At 41.5% G+C, this 12,358-nt stretch overlaps 1 long non-coding RNA gene across 2 annotated transcripts; it reads left to right on the forward strand.

Annotated features, from left to right (window-relative positions):
* The first annotated feature begins 1,355 nt into the window (after positions 1–1,355).
* On the forward strand, positions 1,356–10,516 carry LOC306934110. Of its 2 annotated transcripts, none has more exons than XR_013791287.1 (4): positions 1,356–1,522; positions 5,895–6,131; positions 6,664–6,847; positions 7,860–10,516. It is a non-coding gene; the product is annotated as an uncharacterized lncRNA (long non-coding RNA). The 2 variants fall into 2 exon arrangements; XR_013791288.1 differs by having other exon boundaries at positions 1,356–1,517; positions 5,891–6,131.
* The last annotated feature ends 1,842 nt before the right edge of the window (positions 10,517–12,358 follow it).

A 12,358-nucleotide genomic window follows, 5' to 3' on the forward strand; every position in this document is an offset into this window, starting at 1 on the left:
TGAAGTGGGAAAGATTTCTTGTATGTTAATGGCTTGTAATGACAGGCTAGTCACTACTGGCTGGCTTCCCTATGTATACCAGTTCAATAACGGATATAGCCAAGTCGACTGTATGTCCTGCTTGTTCACAGGTGGTACTATATTTATGGATAGGATAGCCTCGCCCCTCCTTTTTTTGTTTTTGCTTTGTTATCCTTTGTTTATTGTATTGATTGTGTTGTTGTAGACGTGCCTGTTACATTTTATTGTATTGGTTATTTTGTGGTGTTCTGTGTCAGCCCTTCGGGCTGTTGTAACCTGCTATTCAAAAAACAGTGACACTTGGTGGTCAACAAACGCTATTTCCGTACTCGGACAGACAGACACACCCAGCCAGGGACACACATTGAAAAAGCATTGAGGCAACTATGGATGATTATCCATGCAGGAATTAATGCAGCCCACTACCCACTAGGTGGCACAATCACACAGGAGAAAACGGAACACAAGGCTACAAGCTGGGTTTTTTGACAGCAGAAACTGCCTGTCATAATTTCACCCCCCTTCATATCTAAGTATTGGACAGTACTAAGATGTTGATATTGATTTTGTATTTATCTAGGGCCCCACATCACACCTTAGAAAGCACGGGTGTCTATTTCAAACAGGTTCTTTTTTTTACTGCAGTCATATTTTGACAGCAGCAATTGCCTGTCAAAATTTCACCCCCCTCCCTATCTAAGTAGCCTGGACAGCATTAAGATGTTGATATTGATTTTGTATTCATCCTTAGGGCCCCAAATCACACCTTAGAAAGCACGGGTGTCTATTTCAAACACAGGTTTTCTTTTTTACTGCAGTCATATTTTGACAGCAGCAATTGCCTGTCAACATTTCACCCCCCTCCCTATCTAAGTAGCCTGGACAGCATTAAGATGTTGATATTGATTTTGTATTCATCCTTAGGGCCCCAAATCACACCTTAGAAAGCATGAGTGTCTATTTAAAACACAGTGTGTTTTTAGATGGGAGTGTAGAGCCCCTGGCAAAATCTTTCTAAGGTGTGATGTGGGGCCCTAAAGATGAATACAAAATAAATATCAACATCTTAATACTGTCCAATACTTATAGATATGGAGGGGGTTGAAATTATGACAGGCAGTTGCTGCTGTCAAAATATGACTCGATCCCCAGTCAAAAAACACTGTTTGAATTTGAAATAGACAAGAGGCTGGTCTGCATTAAATGCGAGCAGGAAGAGAAGAGCAGAGCCGGCTCTGGAGAAGAGTAGCATTGATTGATTGATTTATTAACAGTTTGCAGAATTACAGTACATATAGCTCTAATGAAGGCATCATAACTATGGACCATGCAGAGCTAGCGATCGTCAGTTGATTAGTGAGGTCTCGTCTCGGTACTAGTGTTGCATGATGGTTAATGATAAAGTGATGTTTTATTGTTTACATTTTCAGTCCAAAGCAGCAGCTGTGTCGTCGTGTCTCCAAGCGGCATTGATTCATTTGATTTCCTCCTTTCAGGTACAGTATTGTTTGTGTAGGCCTACCAGCCAGGTTTTATTGGGATAATGTGGGAATGTATTGTCATGTTTGTAGCCTAAGATTTAGAGTAGACTCTCGTAGGTGTATTTATCGATTCTGACATCACTCTCTACGAGAGTCTAAACTCTAAAGGCTCATTCATAAGGCTCATACATACCGCCACCGCTCCAGCCCTTCTCTCTGTTTTTACTCACCACCGCTCAACGTTATTTCAGCTCCGGTGGTCAGCTCACCACCGAAAATCCAGACTATGAATGAGCCTTTTTCATTAACCATGGGTGTTTTATTTTGCCCGCGCGCGGACCTAGAATTGCTCTTAACATGTACAAATGCAAAATCTAAGGTGCTTACATTGCTTCACTTCTCAGGTTGACTTGCGATCTGCGTTTAAAACCCGTAGATGCGTTGTTTTCAATAAAAAAAGTGTTTTGATCCACTGTCAAGTTAAGTTAAGTAACCTCGCGTCACCAGGCTTTCCACAGTAGTTAAAGTGGAATGAATTCATAGAAATTGAGTTTCACAGATTCGCATTGTTCCAAAAATGAGTTTTGCAAAAATCCACCTGTTGGTGGCGCTATAGCAGGCCAATGTGAAAATAGTGGGATATATTCCTCAGCCTAGTAGGAAAGTTTGTGAAAGATTTCACGTACATTGCACACTGCGTTCATGATTTGATGCTTTTTGTTCAAAACGGGCCAATCCTGCAAACTGAAAGCCAATGTTAGCCAATTAGGATGGAATATGAAATATCGGACAGATCCAGCTTGAACACATGACTATAGAGATAGTGTGTAACGATTTGCAGGATTTTTGGACAGAATCTGGAGGAGTAATATCAAAAAATGTGTTTTTCAAAAGTCGGCCTCCTGGTGGCGCTATAACAGGCCGTTCTAGAAAATTGGCAGAGGCAGAGGTTCATCGGTGGCAGCCAGGGAGTTTGTGTGTGTGTGTGTGTGTGTGTGTGTGTGTGTGTGTGTGTGTGTGTGTGTGTGTGTGTGTGTGTGTGTGTGTGTGTGTGTGTGTGTGTGTGTGTGTGTGTGTGTGTGTGTGTGTGTGTGTGTGTGTGTGTGTGTGTGTGTGTGTGCAAGATTTGGCATCTAGCGGGTTCACGGTGCCGGAGATTAGCTGTACACAGACGGACGGACACACACACACACACACACACACTGACGGACGGACGGACACACACACACACACACACGGACGGAGTGCAAAACATACTCTCTCCCCATGCCTTCGGCCTGGTGGAGACAATGACACAAACAAAAATAAACACACATAACAACCAAAATATTCACAAAGCAATTTATTTACTAATTATACCAGTAAGACACCCTGAGGGCGAGAAGCGACTTCGCCCTATAGGGCGAGCTCACATGCACGCATCCGCCTGAGTGACGGGCCGGCAGACTGCTGGGCGAACACTGGCACTTTGGCATGGGGGGGACAGATCAACATACTGTATGGAATGAATTCTGTACTGGCCATATACCTGTATGCACTGGCACTTTGGCATGGGGGGGTCAGATCAGCATGGAATGAATTCTTCAGAAAAGGTCAGCTCCATATATGGAGATCTAAGGGTGGCAGCGGGGGCAGTGTCTTGAGTGTACAGGATTTGATGAGGTCAGATCAATATATGGAATGTCAGAACAGGTCAGCTCCATATATGGAGATCTAAGGGTGGCAGCCGGTGCAGTGTCTTGAGTGTACAGGGTTTGATGAGGGCCTACATTTCATGTGAGGAACCACTTTTAAGACTAGCTTTGAGTCCCGTCCTCTCCTCTTACCCTGCATGGCCCTGGCACCATCTGTACAAATCCCAAGACAGTCCCTCTTCTTTTAGCTTGTTGTCAAGTTTCGTGAAAATGTTGTCCCCCGAGCACGTTCCCTCCAGCGCAGTGCAAGTATTTCCTCTTTGAGCTTTCCTTCAAAACGGTATCTCACAAATACTGGGCACAGCTTGCAATATCTGTGGATTCATCTAACTGTAAAGCATATTTTGATTTCTTCAATCTATCAGTCAGTTGACATTTTGGGCAGTATTATGCGTGTCTTAAGTACCAGGTCTTATTACTTAACTTAAGACCTGGAGGCGTGATCAATGCCATTTGGCTATTCTGAGTGGCCAAACAGCATTGACCACGCCTCCAGGTCTTAAGTTAAGTCATAAGACCTGGTACTTAAGACACGCATAATACTGCCCTTTATGTCCTGTGCCATATCAGTAATGTGCCTGCCAATGGTGTTATCAGACAGCTAGGGGCACTGCGCCAAGCTCCCGGGCGAATTTATCGCCATGCATAATCCGACTCATAACTCTCTTACTCACAAATCTTGTCTTTTTTGAGGAAGGCTGGTCAAGGGCCAGGCACTTCTTTGTTTTACCCACCACCACCACACCCCGGTCGGCTGTTTGACGGTGGAATTGTTTCGCCACCCTCCGCTTGTGGCTTCCCTTGATATTTGGCCGGTATTATCCCCATGTTTCATTTTTATTAAAACAATAAATATAGGCTTAAAGCTGTGCACAAAATCACCATGCGTCGCAACGTGACCTGACCTGCCATCGGCCTGTCGCTCCGTAATTACCTCTCACTGCTCACAGGTTGTGTGGGCGGAGATTGGAGAAAGACAACCGGATGTTTTATGTTTCCCCCTTTGATGTAGATTCCACACATTCTACCTTACATCCTTTGTAACAATTTTGATAAAAAATAGGATTGTATTTTCACTCATGTTACATTTTATTCAGGTATTTTTCATGACCCCAAATAATGTCATGCCCCCACTGTCAGTGTCCTGCGGTCCTGCGGCACATTGGGTCTCTGGCAGGATGTTCTCAGAGATGTGGCTAGCTAGGCGGGAAACATGATCCTTGTAAGGATTTTGCCTGCAACTGACAGGAGTGAGACACCTCTGCTGCTGTCACACGAGGCTTTAGCACCTTTCTTTTTATATATGGTGATAATGGTGGCATCTTTCCAGGCACCATTTGTGTCCTCGATGGCAGGGTTTTCTGGGATGTTGTACAGCTCAGCTGCGAGTCGGCCTCTTAGATGTTCCGTGGCTGAGGGGGATTGTAGGGCAGCACAGTCGAGCTTCAAGCTGGAAGCCTGTTTGCGTTGCTGCGGGAGGATCTCCAGGTTGACTTTTGACCGAATCATCCTGTGGTCCGTCCAGCATTCTGCCCCCCGCATAGCCCGGGTGATCTGAAACTCTTTCTGAAACTTCTGAGTCACTCACTGTTCTCTGTTTCCTGCCTATTTCTCTTCTGTCTCATCTGTTTGTTGTCTTGTGCTCATAGGCAGGTCCTCTGTCCTACTGTCTTCACTACAAGTCTGTCTAAACATGACTTGCTTTCAGTTGTGACCAAATCCCTCACTCCATTACGATCTTTGGTCCATATGACCAATGTTTATTATTCGCGTTGTTGCTAAACAGGACTGTGGAGAGTTCAGACCAGATTGATGAACTTGTATCTCGTTGTGTAATATTAATACTCTTCATTGCTGTGACCAAAATCTGCATGCCTCCAGCCATTGTCCATAAGTCTTTCCCAGGGGCGCCTAACTTTGTGAACGGTAGATGGAGCATGAACATGCGACCCACATGTGGGTTGTGTGCACCTGTACAAAAAAGTGTTTTGTCCAGATTTATAGTGCTTATTTCGCGGTTCTATGCTGTTATTTTGGCTTCTTCACGGCCATCACAAAGAAGCTCCCATTCCCCACAGGTCGGTGGTGACGGCATGGTCTCTGCACTAAAATGTATTATCGGCTATATAAATTATTAGACCTAAAAAAAAATGTATATATAGTTCAAATATCAAGAGATAAAGCAAATGAAAAGAAATAACATGGTATTAGTAAACTATAAGAGATCAACATGCATATTTACATTACAAAATTGTGCAGTATAATGTACCTGTTTGAGCTCTTCAACAACAGAGAAAGGTCTCAAGTCTTGGCTGCACTTGGCTGAGACAGGACTTGACACCGACAGGCACTTTTCGTTTAAAGGGTAAGACCACTTTTGTAGAGGTTTGGGTTTTGTAGTTACCTTGCCATGATGTAACTCCAAATGTGGACAAGAAATACAAACAAAATGCTCCAGTGATTAGAAATTGAACTAAAAATGTTCAATAAACAGATTGTGGGGAGAGAAAAAAATATGCTCCTCATTGACTTACACATTTGTATGCTGAAACAGCTCTCAAAGTCACTCTTTTAGTACTTAAGCAAACACAAAGTTGATTCAGACAATAGGCCTATAGAGCATCACCAAAACTCATGCTGTTTTATTTTTTTATAAAAATGTTAACGTCCTGTTGATTTTGCCATTTTTATTAGGAAGAAAACCCGGATCCAGATCTTCAAATGGTAAGATCAGTCAGCAGATACTGAGGACCTGGGTGAGAGTGAAATTCTGATTGAGAAGGTGGAGGGGGCTGCAGTGATGCATTGTGGGGCTGTGGGGACCACAGAGACTGGCCGGGAGGCCTTCACAGGAGGAGGAGAAGATATTGCCTCCCCCCGTGACCTGGAGGGTCACAGTGACAGTGAAGTGGCTGCTCATGCCAGTGAAGCAGAGGTAAGTGGATTCATTGTCTCCTTCCTTTTGAAAATCCTATAACAACAGTTTCTTACGTTACGTTTGTTAGGCCAAGTACATCTAATTTCTACTTGCAATGCCTACTTTGCCTAGGCTAGTCAGTGATGTCACTCTCAAGTGAGTGACTTAAAATAATCAGATACTATAGCCTATAGTGTATGTTAATTTATTCAACGACCATAAAACAACAGTACTAACAACCCACTCTACCAGCCTTTACTGTGTTGAAAATCTACGAGCATGACACCACTGCATATTTTTATAAGATTATCAGATCATCCGTGACAGTACATTGTGTGTGTGTGTGTGTGTGTGTGTGTGTGTGTGTGTGTGTGTGTGTGTGTGTGTGTGTGTGTGTGTGTGTGTGTGTGTGTGTGTGTGTGTGTGTGTGTGTGTGTGTGTGTGTGTGTGTGTGTGTGTGTGTGTGTGTGTGTGTGTGTGTGTGTGTGTGTGTGTGTGTGTGTGTGTGTGTGTGTGTGTGTGTGTGTGTGTGTGTGTGTGTGTGTGGCAGATGCCTACCAGTGATGGTCATGTATCCAGCCACAGCATGTGTCCTGAGCAGTGCATGCATTCCTACGACTCAGCAGACCTGAGTCAGGACCTGAGCTCTGCTGCCCCCTCTAGGACCGTTGGCTGCATCACTTCCATCTTCAGCCTTGAGGACAACAACCACTGTACTGACACTGAAACAAGCTGTGAGTAACACACACACGTTATTTCAGGGCTCATACATTTTAAGCTTTTGACACACACACACACACACAGATTTGTACTACAGTCAAAGATTAACCTCAAAGAGTTGCCTCTTTTGGGGTACGTACGCGAGTCCTGGGGTTGAGGTTTAATAGGTAGTTGGTAGTTTTAGTGATATACAGTAGAGGTGTTTGTGAGCCATGAGGAGCAAGCATAGTCAAAATGACACTGGATGAGGACTCCAGCTCATTGCACTCCTGTTGATAAACAAGAAGATCCTGCCCAAAACTCCTGTTCTTTGGTTGACGTTCATGTTCACTTTTGTTTCCATTTTTTCCCACCGGAAGGTTTATCCAAAATACCACCCAAATAGGTAACATCATCTTTTCTTGAGATTACGTTGTCACCAACTCTGACCGCAAAGCCTGGTGACTTTAATGACAGTAGGGATGTGAACGACTCAGTATTTGGCGAGTCGACGTGTTGCGGCCATTTATCGATTTTTCTCTAGATGCATACCAAACTGGGTGTTCTTTAAATGAAATAAATAAATACAATGTTTGAGAATCATTGCAATACACTATGTATATTTGGAAACATTGGTTACTGATGTTATGCCAGTACAGTTGCATAGTACATGTAAACACAAATTCATACTTGATACACGTGCAATTTGAGTGTCGCTTAACCCATTCTGGGCAGGTGTTTTAAACATTGTTATAATTTAGCTATTGAAAAATAGCAGATCTACAAGCTCATAGCGCGCCACCGAGTGGCGCGCTACGAGCTTGTAGGTCTGCTATTTTTGAAAAATCGTGAAAATATTTATTTCAGAAAACTGGAGTATTTAGAAGATTTTTTTTTAATTTCGACGTCAGGCATGAATGGGTTAACAAAAGTTTAAAAAAAGATTAAATATAATATTAGAAAACAAATCAATAAGTAGGACAGTACATTGTATCAAAACCCAATGAATTGCTCTCTCTGAAGGCACCTCCTTACTCCTCCTTCTAGATCTCGAATTCCTTCCTGTGTGTAAAGAGGAGGTTTCTCCTGAACAGCAGGAGATGAGTCCCAGTCTGTTTCAGATGAAACTAGAACCTCCACCTCCACAGATCAAAGAAGAACACGAGGAGGTACTTCTAAGACCAGAGGAGGCTAGTGGATCGACGTTGACATTCCTAGCAGTGAAGAGTGAAGATGTTGATGAAAACGGAGAGACGGAGCTTTCAGCCAGCACCTCAACTGAACACATGAAAACACAAGCTTATATAGATTACTGGGTACCATCACAACCAAGTAGTGATGACCAGCTCCTTTCCCCACACTGTTCTGAATCTGACACTGAAGACAGTGATGAGTTGGCGACCAGGGAGTCAGGGGAGTCAGTTTCATCATTCAGTCAAACAGGAGGAAATAAACGCTTTAGTTGTACAGAGTGTGGCAAAGTCTTTGATCACAAAGGTGTCATGAACAGACACATGAAGAGTCATACAGGGGAAAAGCCATTTGCTTGTAAAATGTGTAGCAAAAGCTTTGCTCTTAAAGCAAATCTGACAAAACACATGAGGATTCATTCAGATGAAAAGCCCTTTGCCTGTACAGTTTGTAGCAAAAGCTTTAAACAAACTGAAAATCTAAATATTCACATGAGGATTCATACAAAGGAAAGGCCTTTTATTTGTAAAATGTGTAGCAAACGCTTTGCTCTGAAAGGAAATCTGACAAAACACATGAGGATTCATTCAGGGGAAAAGCCCTTTGCCTGTACAGTTTGTAGCAAACACTTTACCCAAGCTGTACAGCTTAAAATTCACATGAGGAGTCATACAGGGGAAAGGCCCTTTGTTTGTACATTTTGTAGCAAAAGCTTTACTGTTAAAGGAAATCTCCAAAAACACATGATGATCCATACAGGGAAAAGAGCCTTTGCTTGTAATTTTTGCAGCAAAAACTTTACTGTTAAAGGAAATCTGCAAAAACACATGATGATCCATACAGGGCCATTTGATTGTAACATTTGTAGTAAAAGCTTTAAACAAACTGAAATTCTGAATACACACATGAGGATTCATACTAAGGAAATGCCCTTTGCTTGTACAATTTGTAGTAAAGGTTTTACTCTTAAAGGAAATCTACAAAAACATATGATGATCCATACAGGGGAAAGCGCCTATGCTTGTACATTTTGTAGCAAAAGCTTTAAACAAAATCAAAATCTGAAAGCACACATGAGGATTCATACAGGGGAATTCCCAATTGAAATCTGCAAAGACACATGAAATTCAAGGGAAAGCCTGTTCGTAAAGTTTGTAACAAAAGCTTTAAACAAACTGAAAATCTGACTACACGAGGATTCATACTATAGCGGGGGGCGGACTTTATTATGCACTTGGTAACTGCTTTTTGAATTTTGGCATGCTGTTGGGTATGGTCATAAGGTTTTCAAAAACCATTGCAAACAAATTTTGCTCGCCCCCTAGTGGTCGGTTTGCAATGAAACCATAGGCATTTTAAGCTCCCGGCAGCTCCATCCTCCATCGTGGACAACATCTTGAAAACGATGCCTTTCAAGTTGTTCGTTTTCTGTAAACTTTTAGCATGTTATTTAGCACACCCAATGGTAACAGAAAAATATCTTCTATCAATTATTTGGGGTTCCAACCATATACTGACATATCTAATAGTGGTTTCATTGCAAACCGACCACTAGGGGGCGAGCTAAATTAGTTTGCAATGGTTTTTGAAAACCTTATGCCCATACCGAACACCATGCCAAAATTCAAAAAGTAGTTACAAAGTGCATAATTGTTATGATTTTTTACATTTAAAATCCCAGTTTATAGGCATTTTAGCTAATTTTAGCTACTGTGGACGCCATCTTGAAAACGATGCCTTTCTGGTTGTCCGTTGTTTCTAAAATCTTAGTATGTTATTTAGCACACCCAATAGTAACAATTATTTTGGTTTTCAACCATACCTATACATATCCAATATTTGAGTCTGTGCAAACAGACCACTAGGGGGCGCTCCCAACGCGTTTGCACAGCTTTTTGAAATCCTTAAACCCATACCTAACACCACACCAAAATTCAGAAACTAGTCACCAAAAGCCAAATCTTGCTGATTTCTTACAAGTCCACCCCTGCTACTAAGAAAAAGTGGAAGTATTTTACCTCATAACAAAAGGACTGGATAAAGGGTAGACAAATGCAGTACTACAATATTTGCCTTAAGAGAATGAGTTTGTGAATTAAGCCAGATGTGCATTTGTGTATTTTGTATTTAGTGGGTTAATGTTTGTTTTTTGCTACCTGTACCCAGATGTGCATTAGTGTATTTTGTATATAGTGTTAATGTTTGTGCTTTGTTACCTGTACCCCTGTATTGAAATGGACTCAGTGCTTCTGATGTGTGTATAATGAATTTGTATATATCCATTTTTATATAGTTTTTATACAGTGCTTTATATGAATTTGTATTGTGATTGCACTTTTTGTACAAGTTGGTTGGAAGTTGTTTATATCTACACAGACAGGGGCAGGTGTCTTACATACAGACACTATAAATAGGACACTTCCTGATGAAAGTTTGACGCTGAAATGCGTATGTTGTTCTGTCTGCTCTGCAGTATACAATGCCAACTTATATATTTAAATAAAAGTGCCTTAAAGGACAGTTCTGTGTGTGCTGGTATTCTCTTATAGACGTATTGTATGCTAAGGAACAGCCCTTTGCTTGTAAAATGTAGCAATCTCTTTGCTCTTAAAGGAAATCTGACAAAACACATGAGGATTCATATAGCCACACCACGTTTATCTATTAAGCAATGGACCAAGACCCACCCTTGGAAATACCCCCTGCCTCTGATCAAAGCTTGCTGCCTTGACAACAACTGTTTCAAAGATGGTGGCTCCGCTGCCGGCCGGCCGGGTGGCACTTTACTTTCTAAAAACAAATTTAATTGATGTTATGTTGTCTTTGATAAATACAAGGGACAGAATATGTATGTATATGACATTTTGTTGCTGTTGGGGTGAAACCACCTAACTCCAAAATGTTCATTTTTCAGGAAATGGAAAATGTACATTTCTTATGAATGAAAAAAAACTTATATTTTTTAAACAATAAACTGCCTCATGAAAGTTGGTGTTGTGACTTTAGATATTGTCATGAGAAGGAGAAGGAGGAGTTTGCTGTTTTAGCAGACAGTTTGAGCGTCCAATGGAGTTGAGAGGTTTTGTCAATGTGTTTTTTACTATCCATTGGTTCAATATTTTCGAAACAGGGTAAAGGGTGTTCAATTGCACTGATTTATGGAAAACAAAACCTCAAAAATGGAGTTATGAGGTTTCCTCCCGGCAGCAACGATATAGAGGTTCATGTGTCATGCGGATGTGTAAATGAAAAATGAACATTGCTGCTCGCTCAAGTGCAACGCATGACAGACGACCTTGCAGATGATGCAGCCTATATTTATTTAGAACTATAGGTGTAACAGCCATTTGACCCATTTTGACTTTTGTTATAATGAATTGATGATGACATCACAGTAGGGCATAGGCGAGGCCAGGGTTGCCATGATGTTACCCAGGGTATTTAATCTTGTCCCTGATTAAGCACAGGTGTTGCTGATAGACAGAGGCACACTGTTTTAAACTGTGCAACTAGACCTGTGGTCTGTATATGCATTTTGATGGTTGGTTTATTGTATTTATTTGATGCTGTATATAGGACAACGGCAATAATACATTTGATCTACTCAACACAAACGTTTTGGACTTCTGTTAATTATTAGAGCACACGTCTGAACATCCTCCTAGTCGTCAGTAACCAGTAGTGCCAGAAGTATTGGACTTGGACACTACCCAAGTTTATAGGCCTATCGTTAAACTCCATATGCTAAAAGGATAAAGATGAAGGGAAAAGAGGCCTTTTACAGTGATTCAAGTTTATTTAAGAACTTTGTGCAAAATGTGTTCCTGTTAGTGTCATTCAGTGTCACGTCAGTATCATGGTCAGTGTCATGTCAGTATCATGTCAGTATGTGTATATAACGTATATCAATGAGCTGGGTGCTGAATATCTGCACCCACGGAGACCTGTTTCACTTGCATTGAAGAGTGAACTGTGAATGCCCAAAGCATAATTTGGCGAGTAAATGGTAAAGATCTGTGTGCACACAGAGCAGTAAGTTTAGAGTAGACAACATACAATGTATGGCAGATTATAGGCTACATTTACTCACTAGTCGTTAACTGTAAAACATTTACCTTGGTGGTTTAATAATTATAAATATATAGAGTATGAACTATGAACATGTTGATGACATTGTTACCTACACAGTATGCATTATAGAGTAAACAATCGTTGTACAATTCTCCCTGCACTGAATAACCTGCCATGGTGGGAGGGGTGAGCAACAAGTGAGTTAGACCAGCAGTTCAAGGAGCTTTAAAAACCCATTGAAACCAGATCCCTTCAATAATCAATTTACAATTTAGGCATATGGC

Source organism: Electrona antarctica (genome assembly GCF_951216825.1).
Source record: "Electrona antarctica genome assembly, chromosome: 12".
Classification (NCBI taxonomy): domain Eukaryota; kingdom Metazoa; phylum Chordata; class Actinopteri; order Myctophiformes; family Myctophidae; genus Electrona; species Electrona antarctica.